Source organism: Ranitomeya imitator, chromosome 3 (assembly GCF_032444005.1).
Source record: "Ranitomeya imitator isolate aRanImi1 chromosome 3, aRanImi1.pri, whole genome shotgun sequence".
Lineage (NCBI taxonomy): Eukaryota > Metazoa > Chordata > Amphibia > Anura > Dendrobatidae > Ranitomeya > Ranitomeya imitator.
The window spans coordinates 24,161,180-24,182,649 of NC_091284.1; positions in this window are offsets into that span (position 1 = coordinate 24,161,180).

A 21,470-nucleotide genomic window follows, 5' to 3' on the forward strand; every position below is an offset into this window, starting at 1 on the left:
TTTTCCCTCTATTGAGAATCATTAGTACTTTTGGCCTCCAGTACTGTCATGATCTGGTAATTCAGTACCACAATGGACATAGGAGTCAGAGCACATACAGTGACCTGACAATAACCCAAAAACATAGAACGAGCTCTGAGACGTGGAAACTCTGCTGACCGCAATCCCTAATCCTCTCCAACACAACTAGAGGCAGCCGTGGATTGCGCCTAACGCTCCCTATGCAACTCGGCACAGCCTGAGAAACTAGCTAGCCTGAAGATAGAAAATAAGCCTACCTTGCCTCAGAGAAATACCCCAAAGGGAAAGGCAGCCCCCATATATAATGACTGTGAGTTAAGATGAAAAGACAAACGTAGAGATGAAATAGATTTAGCAAAGTGAGGCCCGACTTTCTGAACAGAGCGAGGATAGGAAAGGTAACTTTGCGGTCAACACAAAACCCTACAAACAACCACGCAAAGGGGGCAAAAAGACCCTCCGTACCGAACTAACGGCACGGAGGTACACCCTCTGCGTCCCAGAGCTTCCAGCAAGCACGAGAAAACAAATAAGCAAGCTGGACAGAAAAAAACAGCAAACAAAAAGCAAAAGCGGAACTTAGCTATGCAGAGCAGCAGGCCACAGGAACGATCCAGGAGGAAACAGGTCCAATACTAGAACATTGACTGGAAGCCAGGATCAAAGCACTAGGTGGAGTTAAATAGAGCAGCACCTAACGACTTCACCACATCACCTGAGGAAGGAAACTCAGAAGCCGCAGTACCACTTTCCTCCACCAACGGAAGCTCACAGAGAGAATCAGCCGAAGTACCACTTGTGACCACAGGAGGGAGCTCTGCCACAGAATTCACAACAGAAGCCCCTATAGGGAATTCAATCCTTGCTCTCCTGGATGGTTTGTGTCTCCAGGGTCTCTGGTCACTGAAATCAATCTCAAACACCTGTGATAATTAGTTTGTCAGGTGAGCGCAATTAAAGGAAAATGACATGAGTAGGACGCTCCACATTTGTAAGCTGCAAGAGGTTTCATGCAAAATAAGAAAGAAAAGGCTATCTCTGCTGCCGAAGAGCATCTCATAGTGTAATGTCTTGGATAAGGTAAGAAAACATTAGACCCAAGTGTGATCTTTGTATTGCAAAGAGATTAGTCGCTGATACAGAGCACAGGTGGGTCAGTGCAGATAAAGGCATAATAAAGAAGGTTCCTGCAGACAAAGACATAATGAGGAAGTTTTCAGCAAGACAAATTCAGTGGATTAAGAGAGCAGCTGCTAAGATACCATTACAAAGCAACAAACAGGTATTTGAAGCTGCTGGTACATCTGGAGTCCGACGAACCTCAAGTTGTGGGCTCCTCCAGAGGCTGCACTTATACATAAGCCTACTATTCGGCCACCCCTAAACAGTGCTTACAAGCAGAAATGGTTGCATTGGCCCAGACAGACATGAAGACTCATCGTAAAACAGCCTTGTTTACCTACGATTGCCGTCAACCCTGGATGGTCCAGATGAATGGAGTAGTGGATGGTTGGTGGATTTGCCACCATGTCTCAACAAGACAGAGGAGTGGCGGAGACATGTTTTGGGCCAGAATAATGGGGAGAGAAGTGGAAGTCCCTGAAGGAGTGTAAAAGACCACAGCAAAGTAATAGAGTTTCTGACTGACCACTTTCTTCCATGGTAGAGAAAGAAGAGCCATAAGATCCATATGCAAAATCATCTCCATGCTGACAATGCCGCATCTCATGCTGCAAGGAAACCTCTGAGCCATTGGCTGCTATGGGCCGAAAAGGAGTGTAGCCACCATCCTCCCCTGACCTCAACCCTATTGAGAAACTTTGGATTATCCTCAAGCAAATGACCTATGAGGGTGGAAGGCCGATAACTTCAAAACAGCAGCTCTGGGGGCGATTGTAACATCCTGCAAAGAAATGATCCAAAAACTCACAAGTTCAATGGATGCATAAATTGTGAAGGCAACGACACAGAAGACTCTGATGTTACATGTAACCTGGCCTGTTAAGATGGTTCTGTTACAAAAAGCTTTTGACTTCAGTAAGGGCTCATACTGCTGCGAGTGGCCGCATATATCGGACAAGACTCGCCAATGCAAGTCAAGGAGTGCATGACAAAAATCGCACTGCATACGGACCATGCGCGTGCCGTAGGATTTTTATACACCCAGCTCCTAGAAAATCTTGACATTTCGCTGGCCGAGTACAGTAAATTTCCAATGTGAACCGTCGTAATAGATTAGGCTGAGTTCCCATTGCGTTATGGGAACGTGCTTAACGGACAGCGTTGCACGGCGAAATTAACGCCGTGCAACGCGTCCGTTAGCACGCCCATTCACGGCAATGGGAACGCGCAGCACTAGCGCGTGCCATGTTCGGCACGCGCCGCGGACGCTGCTCGCAGTGTCCGAGGCGCGCCCGCGGTCCGTTCCCCGCTCTCGCAGATCGGGGATCTGCGAGAGCGGGGACGTTACCGCGACCCCAGGACGCGGCCCCATTAAAAACATTGCGTTAGCGCAACCCGCTAGCGTTAGCGCTAAACGGGTTGCACTAACGCAATGTGACCCTAGCCTTAGAAGAGATATAGAAAGAATAAAACAAAAATGGCATGTGGTCTCCTGAATTTTTATTAACCAGGTTAGGGAAAGCCGACAGCTGGGAGCTGATGTTTATAGCCTGGGAAGGGGATAATAAGGCAATTAAAATCAGCTCACAGCTGTATACTTAGCATTTACTGGTTATTAAAATGCCCCCCCCCCAAAAAAAAAAAAAATATGATGTGGTGTCCCAAATATAATTAATAACCTGCAAAGGCTAGGCAGACAGTTGCAGGCTGATATTAATAGGCTAAGAAAGTACCATAGATATTGGCCCCCTCCCAGACTAAGAACATCAGCCCTCAGCTGTCCCAGAAATGGCGCATCCATAATATTGGCCAAATCTGGAGCTTAGCCTTGCACTTCCCACTTGCCCTGGTGCGATAGCAAGTGGGGTAATAGGGTTGGGGCTGATGTCGGCTGTTTTTATGGCTGCTGACATCAAGCCCAGGGGGTTAGTAATAGAGAGGCGGCTATAAGACACCCCCATTACTAACCCCATAGTCATATTGTAAAAAATACACAGCCAGAATAAAGTCCTTCAATTGAAAGATACAGACTCCAATTTTTTTTAGGCCCATCATTTTAATAACCAGTAAAGGCTAAGTATACAGCTGTGAGCTGATATTAATAGTCTGGAGAGCTCCATTGGTATTACCCCCTTCCTAGGCTATAAACATCTGCCCACAGTGGTCAGCTTTCCCTGAGCTGGTTAATAAATATTTGAAGGACCACACTCCATTTTCTTTTAACATATTTAATTATGAGCTAAATAAATATACAGTTAATTGCACTGCACTGATTATACATTTCAATTACATCTATCTATTATCTATCTATCTATCATCGGTCTATTATTTATCTAGACTCTATCTAGTATGTATCTATTGATCTGTTTATCTATCTACAGTGGGGAAAAAGTATTTAGTCAGCCACCAATCGTGCAAGCTCTCCCAGTTAAAAATCAGACAAGGTGATCTTCTGGATTTGTTTTCTCATTGTGACTCTCATAGTTGTGGTCGACCTATGATGTCAGTTACAGGCCTCTCATCTTTATAAGTGGGAGAACTTGCACAATTGGTGGCTGACTAAATACTTTTTTCCCCACTATATTACAGTATCTATTATCTATTTATCTATTAATTATCTATTTATTATCTATTATCTATCTATTATCTATCTATTATCTATTTATTATCTATCTATTATCTATCAATTATCTATTATCTATCTATTATCTATCTATCATTCTATTATCTATTTATCTATTATCTATCTATCTATCTATCTATAAATTATCTATTATCTATTTATTATCTGTCTATTATCTATCTATCTATCTATCTATCTATCTATCTATCTATCTATCTATTATCTATCTAACTATTTAGAAAAGAAAAGAGCAGCACTCTGCATAAGTTTAGCTCATGTGAAAACATTAAAAACATTGAATCTAGACTTTAGTACTCAAAACGAGGAACTTACAAAAATGAAGGTACTTAGCTCATAAATTGTCCAATTCCTGTGTGCCCATCGACCACGGCAAGGTGACCTCCCTCTGGTGGGTCCATGTTCTGCTGTACATGCCACTCTCGGGCTATCAACACTACAGTTAAATAAACAAACATGTCTGTCCCGGTTTATGAGCCTACAATTTATGGGCAGGTAGAACTGATTACAGCTGCCTGCAGGTTAATGGGAGGAGCGTAGCATCAGGCTGGAGGCAGAAAAACAGTCAATAGTTAAATATACAGAAAACGTGACCAGCACCTCCTAAGGGCTAGGTGAGAAAAATGGCCTTGTACTCGCATGACACTTGTCCGACTTTTCTGGACCAACATCGGACCGATTTTCTAAATGCAGATGAGTATGTGACCTCTTAAAGGGAACCTGTCAGGTCCTCCATGCCCTCCAATCCGTGAGCGTTCAGCCATTTTTGATTACGCTCCCTCCCTAACCAGCAATGTAACATAGTTCAGCTAAATAAATGTTTAAAAAAAGCGTTTCTAGTGTCCTCGTTTCCTATGCTAATTAGGGCTTTGACTAATCGAGGGTCGTTAGTAGGCCCAGAGCAGTCAGCCCTGTCCCTCTTCCCGCGTCATCACCAGCTCCTGTAAATCTGCGCCCCTTTTTCCTGCAGTGTTTTTTTTTCCCTCTTTAGGACCCCGTTCCCTGCATCCTTCATGAGTTGCCGATTTCTAGGATCTTTCGTCAAGGTTCTGCTAACTTGCAGAATTTACATGGAGTTTTCCCCTTTTTTTCCGGAGCCTCGGGGACATTCTACAAAAATTGATCATCATTAGAAACATTATATCCTAATATTAACATATGATTGAAGATCAATTCCGCATATAATTAGGAGTTGCGCTGCACAACGTGACCACTAGAGGGCTTCATTACGCACTATGTTTATGGAATGACTGAGCAGTCACAGCTCCGCCTCTGATGTGCGCCCGTCCGCGCCTCTCCTGCAAAGGAAGATGGGAAGAGTTTAATGGGCATAAAGAGGATATTTCCGGAAATCACACATCTTGTATTAACAAAAATAGCATCATGAATGTATAGACGGGTCTAATGTGTAGAAGTGGAGATACCCTTTAATTAAAGGGATACTTCAGACAAAATGTATATGATGCATTATGTCAAGTGCAGGACCCAAAGGGGCGGGCATAACACAAAAGAGAGCGTCGCTGTATCATGCTCCAGCCTCGCAGACTCCACATCGGGCACAGCAGTGTTTTAGTTTGTCCCTTTAAATGACCCTTTCAATGGCTGTGCATGGACTGACTGTGCATTAATCACCTGTATTATGCAGCAGACAGAGTATTGATCCACAGCCCGGCAACACTGTCTGCAGCTTTAATGTCCACCGCTGCCAAAATAATTTGTGTATGCTAAATGGGGACCGAGATACCATGACAGGTGGGCACAAGACACGTATATAGATGTTATTCCTCATCATCATCATCATTATTATTGGCAATATTTCCCTATTATATACATTGTGCATCTCCTTGTATTCACCTGATGAACGGACAATGTCAATTCTCATTGAACATCACACACAAGTGGAAAAAAAAAAGACTTGTCTCAGAAGAAGAAAAAAAAAATAATGAAGAGATTTAAAAAAAAAAATTCTTTCTCATCAGAAGATTACAATGTTCATAATTAATAATGATCCAGGTCGTTTGTGATGATCTAAGCAGAGACACTGATGATGGGATGACCATAAAGTGCCGAGCAGAGATGTCTCTGGTGTCCTGATCGAAGAGGCCCATGAAGTTCTAAGCAGAGATACCCATGGAGTCCTGTGGAAAGGTACCTGTGAGTTCCTGAGCACAGAGGTCCGGAAAGTTCTAAGCAAAGATGTCCATGATGTCTTGAGGAAAGGTACCAGTGAGTTATTGAGCACAGAGGACAATGAAGTTCTAAGCAGAGATACCCATGATGTCCTGAGGAAAGGCACCTGTGAGTTCCTAAGCACAGAGGTCCATAAAGTTCTAAGCAAAGGTGCCCATGATGTCCTGAGGAAAGGCACCTGTGAGTTCCTGAGCGCACTCATCCATGAAGTTCGAAGCAAAGGTGCCCATCATAGCCTGAGGAAAAGCACCTGTGAGTTCCTGAGCACAGAGGTACCTGAAGTTCTAAGCAAAGATGCCCATGATGTCCTGTGGAAAGGCACCCGTGAGTTCCTGAGCAAAGAGGTCCATAAAGTTCTAAGCAAAGATGTCCATGATGTCCTGAGGAAAGGCACTCGTGAGTTCCTGAGCACAGAGGTCCATAAAGTTCTAAGCAAAGATGTCCATGATGTCCTGAGGAAAGGTACCCGTGAGTTATTAAGCACAGAGGACAATGAAGTTCTAAGCAGAGATACCCATGATGATCTGAGCAAAGGCACCTGTGAGTTCCTGAGCACAGAGGTCCCTGAAGTTCTAAGCAAAGATGAACATGATGTTCTGAGGAAAGGCACCTGTGAGGTCCTGAGCACAGAGGTCCATGAAGTTCTAAGCAAAGATGAAAACGATGTCCTGAGGAAAAGCATCGGTGAGTTCCTGAACACAGAGATCCATGAAGTTCGAAGCAAAGATGCCCATGATGTCTTGAGGAAAGCCACCCGTGAATTTCTGAGCGCAGATGTCCATGAAGTTCTAAGCAAAGATTTCCATAATGTCCTGGGGAAAGGCACCCGTGAGTTCTTGAGCACAGAGGTCCATGAAGTTCTAAGCAAAGATACCCATGGTGTCCTGGGGAAAGGCACTTGTAAGTTCCTCAGCACCGGGGTCCATGAAGTTCTAAGCAAAGATGCCCATGGTGTCCTGGGGAAAGGCACCTGTGAGTTCCTGAGCACAGAGGTGCATGAAGTTCTAAGCAAAGATGAACACGATATCCTGAAGAAAGGCACCTGTGAGTTCCTGAGCACAGAGATCCATAAAGTTCTAAGCAAAGGTGCCCATGAAGCCCTGAGGAAATGCACCTGTGAGTTCATGAGCACAGAGGTCCCTGAAGTTCTAAGCAAAGATGCCCATGATGTCCTGTGGAAAGGCACCCGTGAGTTCCTGAGCACAGAGGTCCATAAAGTTCTAAGCAAAGATGTCCATGATGTCCTGAGGAAAGGTACCTGTGAGTTATTGAGCACAGAGGACAATGAAGTTCTAAGCAGAGATACCCATGATGTCCTGAGGAAAGGCACCTGTGAGTTCCTGAGCACAGAGGTCCATGAAGTTGTAAGCAAAGATGCCCATGATGTCCTGAGGAAAGGCACCAGTGAGTTCCTGAGCGCACACATCCATGAAGTTCGAAGCAAAGGTGCCCATGATGCCCTGAGGAATGGCGCCTGTGAGTTCCTGAGCACAGAGGTCCCTGAAGTTCTAAGCAAAGATGCCCATGATGTCCTGAAGAAAGGAACTCGTGAGTTCCTGAGCACAGAGGTCCCTGAAGTTCTAAGCAAAGATGCCCATGATGTCCCGAAGAAAGGTACTCGTGAGTTCCTGAGCACAGAGGTCCATGAAGTTCTAAGCAAAGATGAACACGATGTCCTGAGGAAAGGCACTTGTGAGTTCCTGAGCACAGAGATTCATGAAGTTCAAAGCAAAGATGCCCATGATGTCCTAAGGAAAGCCACCCGTGAATTCCTGAGCGCAGATGTCCATGAAGTTCTAAGCAAAGATCTCTATGATGTCCTGAGGAAAGGCACCCGTGAGTTCTTGAGCACAGAGGTCCATGAAGTTCTAAGCAAAGATACCCATGGTGTCCTGGGGAAAGGCACCTGTAAGTTCCTCAGCACAAGGGTCCATGAAGTTCTAAGCAAAGATGCCCATGGTGTCCTGGGGAAAGGTACATGTGAGTTCCTGAGCACAGAGGACCATGAACTTCGAAGCAAAAACATCTATGAAGTGCTGAGTAGAGATGTACATTATGACCTGGGAAAAAAGTCTTGTGAGATCATGACCAAAGATATCCATGATGTTCCAAGCAAAGATTCCGTGATGTTCAAGCAAAAACATCCACAATGTCTTGAGAGCAAAGATGCCCCTTAAGTTCTGATCAAAGATGCCTATGATATTCTGAGCAGAGATGTCCATGATGCCCTGACCAAAGGTACTTATGATACTCAGGCTGATTTGGAGACATAATCTGCATCTATGGGTTCAAGTGCCAAGATTTTTGTCTTTGGGAAAATAGAGAAATGTAATATCAACTGGAATTAGGGATATTATTTTATTATTTTACTTAACAGCCTTTGGTTCGAGCTCGAGTTATGGGTACTTGATGGATGAACGATCTGTAGGAAGATTGATCTTGTGCAGCCTAGAGAGGTCCTCCAGGGTCTTCTCTGCTGTTATCTTGATGGTATCAAGCCATCGGGTCGCTGGTCTTCCTCTTCACCTTGTTCCTTCTATTCTTCCGTTCATGATGTCGATCTCTAGTGATCGCTCTCTTTGTATGATGTGTCCAAAGTAGGAAAGTCAAAACTTGGTGGTCATTGCACTGAGTGACATGTCTGGCTTGATTTGTTCCAAAATGTATTTGTTTGTTCTTCTTCCCATCCATGATATTGATAATATCCATGATGTTCTAACCACAGACATCCCTAAAGTATTGAGGGCAGACTCCCATAATGACCTGTTTATCGAGCGTTGATTGGTAGATTACTCTTACTTCTAGTCATTTGTGGCTGGAGACCTTTCTGCCTAACACAAGCTATAACTTGAGAATCTATGAAGACTTCATTTTGCATTTCTGAGAGTCAGCGGCATGTCCATTTTACGTTATAAAGTTTTGTAACTTGCAGTACCACTTTTCACCATTTAATTTGGCCAAAACTTCCATAGTCACCAGTGAAACAGCGCCCCCAGATCTAAGTCAAATTGATCCTTGCAATAAAATAACTTTTTTTTTTTAAATTGAGCCCAGCTGATATATTAATATTATGATTAGCTACATAATTTATTCAGATGTTTAGCAGTAGTAATAGTAAACCTGACGTGTCCATGATACTGAGGATGCACTGTATGTGCCGAAGAAATCCTACTTGGAATAAATTCCAAAGGAGAGAAGGCGACTACTGTGTGCAGCTTGGGTACACAGCGCTGGAACACGCGCTCCCTTTCATTACACTACTACTGATGCCGAGTGTTCACCTCCAGTCTCATTAATCCCCAGGAAATCATCACTCCATTCCCCAAATCCCAACAATATTCCCTTCATGTAATCTGTACAGAAAGAAAAACAGAAATCAGCAACCAAAGCACAGAATCACTGCAGACTATCAGATCTCTGCAAATACATTACCAGGAATATTCGGGGATTCTGATACTCCAGCACCTAACACTCAAATTCCTACAGTCTGGCTCTATTATTACTGTGATTGATATTTATCAATATATTTATCTATTCTATCAATATTCTGCTGATGCAGTCACTGTGTACATACATTACATTACTGATCCTGAGTTACCTCCTGTATTATACCCCAGAGCTGCACTCACTATTCTGCTGGTGCAGTCACTGTGTACATACATTACATTACTGATCCTGAGTTACCTCCTGTATTATACTCCAGAGCTGCACCCACTATTCTGCTGGTGCAGTCACCGTGTACATACATTACATTACTGATCCTGAGTTGCATCCTGTATTATACCCCAGAGCTGCACTCACTATTCTGCTGGTGCAGTCACTGTGTACATACATTACATTACTGATCCTGAGTTACCTCCTGTATTATACCCCAGAGCTGCACTCACTATTCTGCTGGTGCAGTCACTGTGTACATACATTACATTACTAATCCTGAGTTACATCCAGTATTATACCCCAGAGCTGCACTCACTATTCTGCTGGTGCAGTCACTGTGTACATACATTACATTACTGATCCTGAGTTACCTCCTGTATTATACTCCAGAGCTGCACTCACTATTCTGCTGGTGCAGTCACTGTGTACATACATTACATTACTGATCCTGAGTTACCTCCTGTATTATACTCCAGAGCTGCACTCACTATTCTGCTGGTGCAGTCACTGTGTACATACATTACATTACTGATCCTGAGTTACATCCTGTATTATACTCCAGAGCTGCACTCACTATTCTGCTGGTGCAGTCACTGTGTACATACATTACATTACTGATCCTGAGTTACATCCTATATTATACCCCAGAGCTGCACTCACTATTCTGCTGGTGCAATCACTGTGTACATACATTACATTACTGATCCTGAGTTACATCCTGTATTATACTCCAGAGCTGCACTCACTATTCTGCTGGTGCAGTCACTGTGTACATACATTACATTACTGATCCTGAGTTACATCCTGTATTATACTCCAGAGCTGCACTCACTATTCTGCTGGTGCAGTCACTGTGTACATACATTACATTACTGATCCTGAGTTACATCCTGTATTATACTCCAGAGCTGCACTCACTATTCTGCTGGTGCAGTCACTGTGTACATACATTACATTACTGATCCTGAGTTACATCCTATATTATACCCCAGAGCTGCACTCACTATTCTGCTGGTGCAATCACTGTGTACATACATTACATTACTGATCCTGAGTTACATCCTGTATTATACTCCAGAGCTGCACTCACTATTCTGCTGGTGCAGTCACTGTGTACATACATTACATTACTGATCCTGAGTTACATCCTGTATTATACTCCAGAGCTGCACTCACTATTCTGCTGGTGCAGTCACTGTGTACATACATTACATTACTGATCCTGAGTTACATCCTGTATTATACCCCAGAGCTGCACTCACTATTCTGCTGGTGCAGTCACTGTGTACATACATTACATTACTGATCCTGAGTTACATCCTGTATTATACTCCAGAGCTGCACTCACTATTCTGCTGGTGCAGTCACTGTGTACATACATTACATTACTGATCCTGAGTTACATCCTGTATTATACCCCAGAGCTGCACTCACTATTCTGCTGGTGCAGTCACTGTGTACATACATTACATTACTGATCCTGAGTTACCTCCTGTATTATACTCCAGAGCTGCACTCACTATTCTGCTGGTGCAGTCACTGTGTACATACATTACATTACTGATCCTGAGTTACATCCTGTATTATACTCCAGAGCTGCACTCACTATTCTGCTGGTGCAGTCACTGTGTACATACATTACATTACTGATCCGGAGTTACATCCTGTATTATACTCTATAGCTGCACTCACTATTCTGCTGGTGCAGTCACTGTGTACATACATTACATTACTGATCCTGAGTTACATCCTGTATTATACTCCAGAGCTGCACTCACTATTCTGCTGGTGCAGTCACTGTGTACATACATTACATTACTGATCCTGAGTTACATCCTGTATTATACCCCAGAGCTGCACTCACTATTCTGCTGGTGCAGTCACTGTGTACATACATTACATTACTGATCCCGAGTTACATCCTGTATTATACTCCAGAGCTGCACTCACTATTCTGCTGGTGCAGTCACTGTGTACATACATTACATTACTGATCCGGAGTTACCTCCTGTATTATACTCTATAGCTGCACTCACTATTCTGCTGGTGCAGTCACTGTGTACATACATTACATTACTGATCCTGAGTTACATCCTGTATTATACCCCAGAGCTGCACTCACTATTCTGCTGGTGCAGTCACTGTGTACATACATTACATTACTGATCTTGAGTTACATCCTGTATTATACTCTATAGCTGCGCTCACTATTCTGCTGGTGCAGTCACTGTGTACATACATTACTGATCCTGAGTTACATCCTGTATTATACTCCAGAGCTGCACTCACTATTCTGCTGGTGCAGTCACTGTGTACACACATTACATTACTGATCCTGCGTTACATCCTGTATTATACTCCAGAGCTGCACTCACTATTCTGCTGGTGCAGTCACTGTGTACACACATTACATTACTGATCCTGCGTTACATCCTGTATTATACCCCAGAGCTGCACTCACTATTCTGCTGGTGCAGTCACTGTGTACACACATTACATTACTGAAAATATCGATATTTGCAGATGATACAAAACTATGTAAAGCAGTTAATACAAGAGAAGATAGTATTCTGCTACAGATGGATCTGGATAAGTTGGAAACTTGGGCTGAAAGGTGGCAGATGAGGTTTAACAATGATAAATGTAAGGTTATACACATGGGAAGAGGGAATCAATATCACCATTACACACTGAACGGGAAACCACTGGGTAAATCTGACAGGGAGAAGGACTTGGGGATCCTAGTTAATGATAAACTTACCTGGAGCAGCCAGTGCCAGGCAGCAGCTGCCAAGGCAAACAGGATCATGGGGTGCATTAAAAGAGGTCTGGATACACATGATGAGAGCATTATACTGCCTCTGTACAAATCCCTAGTTAGACCGCACATGGAGTACTGTGTCCAGTTTTGGGCACCGGTGCTCAGGAAGGATATAATGGAACTAGAGAGAGTACAAAGGAGGGCAACAAAATTAATAAAGGGGATGGGAGAACTACAATACCCAGATAGATTAGCGAAATTAGGATTATTTAGTCTAGAAAAAAGACGACTGAGGGGCGATCTAATAACCATGTATAAGTATATAAGGGGACAATACAAATACCTTGCTGAGGATCTGTTTATACCAAGGAAGGTGACGGGCACAAGGGGGCATTCTTTGCGTCTGGAGGAGAGAAGGTTTTTCCACCAACATAGAAGAGGATTCTTTACTGTTAGGGCAGTGAGAATCTGGAATTGCTTGCCTGAGGAGGTGGTGATGGCGAACTCAGTCGAGGGGTTCAAGAGAGGCCTGGATGTCTTCCTGGAGCAGAACAATATTGTATCATACAATTATTAGGTTCTGTAGAAGGACGTAGATCTGGGTATTTATTATGATGGAATATAGGCTGAACTGGATGGACAAATGTCTTTTTTCGGCCTTACTAACTATGTTACTATGTTACTATGATCCTGCGTTACATCCTGTATTATACTCCAGAGCTGCACTCACTATTCTGCTGGTGCAGTCACTGTGTACATACATTACATTACTGATCCGGAGTTACATCCTGTATTATACTCCAGAGCTGCACTCACTATTCTGCTGGTGCAGTCACTGTGTATGTACATCTATTAACCAGTGGCAGACAGTCTAATGTCTATGGGGGCTTCCTGTCTCTCAGAGGACAGATTATTTCGGGGGGCAGCAGGATCTAGTACCTCAATATTCTTGTTCTCCTTGAGATAAGCCATCAGAGGAATCTGTGGGAGGACAGAGGAGTCTGGCAGCGGCTCTGTCATAGAAAACTCAGGAAAGATGAGCGCTCCTGGGCATGGAGGAGTCGGGAGAGACGGCCATTGGCTGAGTGATTTGCTCTTACCATTCACTAGACATCTCTGTGTAGTGATGCCGGGGCTATACAAGCTCATGAATATGGGGCACTAGTCCTCTAGTGATAATCTCCTCCTGATAAAACACTGATTTTATCAAAACTGCAGCAAGCAGCCCAGTATGTGACACATCGCTTGAATCAGAGTCTCTGTCTTAATATTATGCTACTTTCATGTTAGGTGACAGATTCCTTATTAATTACTTTGTGCTGGAAGTTCCCAGTTAGGAACAAGCTGGAAGTTGGATGAAAAGTTTTCCACAAAACTCTTTCCCTGCATTGACTGATCACTGGCCAGCAAGAGCTGATTATCGGGGCTGAGGACAGCTCCTCCTGCCCCTGCGTGGTCTGACCACGGTTATAGTGACCTCTCTAGCGCATGCGCCCTGCTCCCATCCCAGCGATTCCTGGCAGCTTCCCAAGCAATTCTTTCAGGCTGTATTGTTCAGCAGGAAACAAACAAAGACCAAGGCACTGGGTGGGCACGGGTGGACATATAAAAATAGACCTTGTCCCCTTCCATGTCACCTCCCTCTGACCATGAAGTCAAGATGACTGGTGCTGCCTTGGTCCTCAGCAAAGATAACACTATTAGTATTGACTACAAGATGCCCCAACCGCCTGCAACAACAGCTACTAGTTTAGGTAAAGTCAGCGAAAAAATGTAAAAGGCCAAAACAACTATAATACTGCTCTTATGTACAAGAATATAACTACTATAATACTTCTCCTATGTACAAGAATATAACTACTATAATACTGCTCCTATATACAAGAATATAACTACTATAATACTGCTCCTATGTACAAGAATATAACTACTATAATACTTCTCCTATGTACAAGAATATAACTACTATAATACTGCTCCTATGTACAAGAATATAACTACTATAATACTTCTCCTATGTACAAGAATATAACTACTATAATACTTCTCCTATGTACAAGAATATAACTACTATAATACTGTTCCTATGTACAAGAATATAACTACTATAATACTGCTCCTATGTACAAGAATATAACTACTATAATACTGCTCCTATGTACAAGAATATAACTACTATAATACTGCCCCTATGTACAAGAATATAACTACTATAATACTTCTCCTATGTACAAGAATATAACTACTATAATACTGCTCCTATGTACAAGAATATAATTACTATAATACTGCTCCTATGTACAAGAATATAACTACTATAATACTGCTCCTATGTACAAGAATATAACTACTATAATACTGCCCCTATGTACAAGAATATAACTACTATAATACTGCTCCTATGTACAAGAATATAACTACTATAATACTGCCCCTATGTACAGGAATATAACTACTATAATACTGCTCCTATGTACAAGAATATAACTACTATAATACTGCCCCTATGTACAAGAATATAACTACTATAATACTGCCCCTATGTACAAGAATATAACTACTATAATACTGCTCCTATGTACAAGAATATAACTACTATAATACTGCTCCTATGTACAAGAATATAACTACTATAATACTGCCCCTATGTACAAGAATATAACTACTATAATACTGCCCCTATGTACAAGAATATAACTACTATAATACTGCTCCTATGTACAAGAATATAACTACTATAATACTGCCCCTATGTACAAGAATATAACTACTATAATACTTCTCCTATGTACAAGAATATAACTACTATAATACTGCTCCTATGTACAAGAATATATCTACTATAATACTGCCCCCTATGTACAAGAATATAACTACTATAATACTGCCCCTATGTACAAGAATACAACTACTATAATACTGCTCCTATGTACAAGAATATTACTACTATAATACTGCTCCTATGTACAAGAATACAACTACTATAATACTGCCTCCTATGTACAAGAATATAACTACTATAATACTGCCACTATGTACAAGAATATAACTACTATAATACTGCCCCTATGTACAAGAATACAACTACTATAATACTGCTCCTATGTACAAGAATATTACTACTATAATACTGCCCCCTATGTACAAGAATATAATTACTATAATACTGCTCCTATGTACAAGACTATAACTACTATAATACTGCCCCCTATGTACAAGAATATAATTACTATAATACTGCTCCTATGTACAAGAATATAACTACTATAATACTGCCCCCTATGTACACGAATATAATTACTATAATACTGCTCCTATATACAAGAATATAACTACTATAATACTGCTCCTATGTACAAGAATATAATTACTATAATACTGCTCCTATATACAAGAATATTACTACTATAATACTGCCCCCTATGTACAAGAATATAACTACTATAATACTGCCCCTATGTACAAGAATATAACTACTATAATACTGTCCCTATATACAAGAATATTACTACTATAATACTGCCCCCTATGTACAAGAATATAATTACTATAATACTGCTCCTATATACAAGAATATTACTACTATAATACTGCCCCCTATGTACAAGAATATAACTACTATAATACTGCTCCTATATACAAGAATATTACTACTATAATACTGCTCCTATATACAAGAATATTACTACTATAATACTGCCCCCTATGTACAAGAATATAATTACTATAATACTGCTCCTATATACAAGAATATTACTACTATAATACTGCCCCCTATGTACAAGAATATAACTACTATAATACTGCCCCTATGTACAAGAATACAACTACTATAATACTGCTCCTATGTACAAGAATATTACTACTATAATACTGCCCCCTATGTACAAGAATATAATTACTATAATACTGCTCCTATGTACAAGAATATAACCACTATAATACTGCCCCCTATGTACAAGAATATAATTACTATAATACTGCTCCTATATACAAGAATATAACTACTATAATACTGCTCCTATGTACAAGAATATAATTAATATAATACTGCTCCTATATACAAGAATATAACTACTATAATACTGCCCCCTATGTACAAGAATATAATTACTATAATACTGCTCCTATATACAAGAATATAACTACTATAATACTGCCCCCTATGTACAAGAATATAATTACTATAATACTGCTCCTATATACAAGAATATTACTACTATAATACTGCCCCCTATGTACAAGAATATAATTACTATAATACTGCTCCTATGTACAAGAATATAACTACTATAATACTGCCCCCTATGTACAAGAATGTAATTACTATAATACTGCTCCTATATACAAGAATATAACTACTATAATACTGCTCCTATGTACAAGAATATAACTACTATAATACTGCTCCTATGTACAAGAATATAACTACTATAATACTGCCACTATGTACAAGAATATAACTACTATAATACTGCCACTATGTGCAAGAATATAACTACTATAATACTGCCCCTATGTACAAGAATATAACTACTATAATACTGCTCCTATGTACAAGAATATAACTACTATAATACTGCTCCTATGTACTTAATAATTAATCCCGCTTTCCTAGGACCCTGACAGATGTGGTACCAGTGATAATGAGTTTCACCCTGTATCGTATCTGCTTTGTTGCAGATTTTATGCCTCTCACTGCACTTAATGTAATTTGTGATATTGTATTTCCAGCAGTGTTGTGGGTTTTGGGCTATTAGACTCGGTCCTGACATCTCCCTGCCTGGCACGTACCGTACAGCTGGAGGGATTAATCTTGGTCAGTGCGGCCTCTGTACCATTTTTCGAGCTGGCGATCTGCCCTGTTCCTGTCTTGTGCCAGCGATATTTGGCGTGAATGTTCCTTATTTCCGTAATTTATTGCCATTTCCCGATCTCAGATCCTTTATTATAATCCTCATCGATGTGTGATGGCGGCACGTACGGTATTTTACTACGTCACCATTAATAGTGATTTTCTGGCAATCCTGTCATCGTCTTCTTGTTTTGTTAGAAGTTCCAGTCAATGAAAGTCCTAATCTCTTTCTAGGAAAGCTGGGTGAAACTTATTATTTAATGATTCTTATTGTCTTGTCTTGCCAGAAAGTCAGCATATTAGTGTCATGTCGTGCTCCCGTAATAGTGCCATAAAATACCCAAATAATAATATATTATTAATTACATAGCCATACAATTCACAGCTATAACGCCTGTCCCACACGTCCAGATAATTCCGGTACCGGAAAAATCGATACTAGAGTTGTCCGTGTGTCCGTGATCTCACATAGGCCATCCATGTGGCACACGTGCTGCACACGTGTGCCGCCCGTGTGCCGACTGGGTACCACACGGAGCGTGCAGGAGACAGCGCTAGAGATAAGCGCTGTCCCCTGCATCTGGTGCTGAAGCCGCCATTGGAAGGTAGAGCCGCATATTCATGACTGTAATGGGCGGCACCACGTGACCGCTCATACAGGAGAAGATGCGGTGCGGAGAGGACGCTTCGAGGGAGCCGGGTGAGTATTTTAGTAACAGCGGGCGGCCGCACAGGGGGTGGGAGGAGGGTTGGGACAGGGATCTTTATTTTAAACACGAAAAAAAGGATTTTTCATATCTTCTCTCCAGCGAACGCTGCTGGAGAGAAGATAGGAATGGCGGCTTCAACACCACGCTGGGGGGACAGCGCTTACTGTAGCGCTGTCTCCTGCACGGCACACGGACTGCAGACGGACAGCGTCCGTGTGCGGTACGTGTTTTACACGGACCCATTGACTTTAATGGGTCTGTGTAATCCGTGCGCTCCCACGAACACTGACATGTCTCCGTGTTTTGCACACGGACACACGGTCCATGAAAACACGCTGACATGTGCAGAGACACATTGATTTCAATGTGTCTACGTGAGTCAGTGTCTCCGGTACGTGAGGAAACTGTCACCTCACGTACCGGAGCCACTGACATGTGAAACCGGCCTAAAACAGTACTGTGGTCAGATAACTGTCAAATAATAGTACTAAACAATACACAAATAATAGGATCATACAGTGCTGAAGTATTAGTGCTATAGAGTGGCCAAATAATCGTGATTTACAGTGGACAAGTCATAGGTGCATACAGGTCTCAAATAATTGTGCTAAACAGAGGCCAAATAATAATAATAATACAATAAAGTGTTAAAAAATAGTCCTATATTGTGACTAAATAATATTACCTACAGTGCTCAAATAATAGCGCTATACAGTGCTTAAATGTTGTTTTTTATACAGCTCCATAAAAATGGTACCATACAGTGTTTCAGATTATAGTGCTTTATAGTGGGCATGTAAAAGTTCCATACAGTTCAACAATAACTGAGGCATAATTTGGCCAAATAGTACCATACAGTGCTGAAATAATATTGCTATATAGTCAAATAGAAAAAAAATAATATTGCTATATAGTTATCAAATAATAGTACCACACAGTGCTCAAGAAAGAGGATCATACTAAGCTGGAATAATTGGATTATATATTGCAGTAATTATAGGACTATACATTGCTAAAATATTAGTGCTATACAGTGTGGAAATATTGGTAAGTACCACACAGTGTATAAATAATAGTTCTATATAGTGTCCAAATAAGAATACTGTACAGGGCTTAAATAAAAGGACCATATGATGCTCAAATATTAGTTCTATTCTGTGGCCAAATAACCGTATCATACAGTGCTCATGTAATAGTGCTACAGAGTGGCCAAATAACAGTGCCTTACAGTGCTCTTAAAATAAAGTCATATAGTGTGCCAGTAATAGTGTGATACTGAGTCATGTCAAATGTCATTCCAGCCCCCCAAATAATGCCATATAGTACACGTGAATTTATCTGCAGGCTTTAAGATTTGCTTTGTGGTTGTAGAGGATGGATGAATGAGCAGTAATGATCCTGGATAGTGGCGGTCTTTTTTTTTAATGTATGGCACATTTTTTTGACCACTGTATAATGGCATTATTTAGTTATTGATTGACACTATTATTAGGGCACTGCATTATTAGTTAGGTTTATGGTAGTATTAGTTGAGGAACGCTTGGTAGTATCCTTACAGTTTTAAATCTAGATGTTGATATTAAATGGTCAGCAATGTGTGCGCTCCTTATAGCAGTATTATTTAGGTGTCATTTGGCAGTAGTATTTCTGTAACACATGGTAGGATACTTTATGTGTGACATGGTTATATTTGGGTACTGGATGTTGGTATTAAATATGTACTCTATGTCAGTGATACGTGAGCACTGTATGGCCATATTACTTAGGTATCGTGCGGAAGTATTGTTTCAGTGATATATTGCATTGTGCGCAGAATTGCTAAGCAGTTTCATACCCCGCCAAAGCATCCTTCAACCTTTCAGTGAGATCGTGAAGAACTTGGCTTCTGAGAGCCGGGTCATTCCATTTTGTATCAGTTGCCCATCTGCGGAATTCGGAGCTATATGTTTCCACTGACCGATTCCCCAGCTGATTGCGATGCAGCCTGGACTCAGCCACGGAGACTCGGTCAGGGTCATCATAGATAAGGGCAACAGCCAAAAAATCCCTCCACAGACTGGAGACACACCGAATCCTGCGGCAAAGAGAAAGCCCGGGACTGAGGATCTCCTTCCAGCAGAGAGATCACAATACCGACTCGTTGCTCCTCATTTCCGGAGGAGTGAGGACGAAGTTTAAAATACAGTTTGCAAGCTTCCGTGAACACAAAAACTTGTCTCTACCTCCGGAAAATCTGTCTAGGAGGAGAACCTTGTAATCCAGCTGGACCGGCCTACCTGCAGAGACCTCAACATTAGCGACCTGCCGCCGCTATTGCTGCTGCTGAACCTCATAGCGGAGGTCATTCCCCTCCAGAGATAGAAGAGCAGCTATGCTGTCTAACAAGCACCTGCAACTGGATCCAGAACCAAGGGAGAGAAAGAAAAAGGCCAAAGGGAAAAAAAACACAAATAAAACCATATGTCAGTTTTTTTTTAAATTTCCTAAATATGCACGGCCAGTGATAATGTCACGCACATTGTGAGAAAGACTAAGTGCAACATGAGAGGAAGAGGGGAAGGAAGCCCAAACGCTAGGGAAAGGGGGAGTGGAGACCCATAAAGCAGATCTAATAGCACCCTGCCTCCCCTACCATCCCTATATTGATTCCACACCAATCGCCGAGCAGGAACCTGGATATTCCTAGTGCTAGGCCCTGAATAGGGAAGGGGAGGGTAAGCACTGGTCAGTCCCCACTGTACACTAAAGAGAAGAAGGTAGACAAACAAGGGGGAAGCAACTTATCTTGAGCAGACTCAGAGAGGTCAGCCCAAAAGGCCTCCAACAGCACCAGAGAGGAAGTAAGCCGACTGCTATAGCTCCAAGCCTTCACAAGTGAAAAATGTGAATATCACAGGAGACTCCCTGATGCAGACTGAGAGTCTATAAATACCCAGGTCCAGGTGTGTAAATTAGAGCCAGAGAGAGGTTGCCACTGGGTCCAAAAGTCAGAAGGATTAGGAAGGCGTCTGCAATGCCAAACACAGAGACCTTCTGCAGCCAGAGGCAGCGCAACGGTTTGTAACATCTGACACACCAGTATTGTACTGTAATGGAACCAGTGGCATAACCCAGTGGGCCCCGATACAAGATTTGCACCTAGACCCCCACTAGCTTGTTGGTCAGATGTATGGGTGGGCCCTTGAAGTGTTCTAAAGTGTTCTCTCCTCCTTGCGTCTGGAGGAGAGAAGGTTTTTCCACCAACATAGAAGAGGATTCTTTACTGTTAGGGCAGTGAGAATCTGGAATTGCTTGCCTGAGGAGGTGGTGATGGCGAACTCAGTCGAGGGGTTCAAGAGAGGCCTGGATGTCTTCCTGGAGCAGAACAATATTGTATCATACAATTATTAGGTTCTGTAGAAGGACGTAGATCTGGGTATTTATTATGATGGAATATAGGCTGAACTGGATGGACAAATGTCTTTTTTCGGCCTTACTAACTATGTTACTATGTTACTATGTAAATCCTATAAA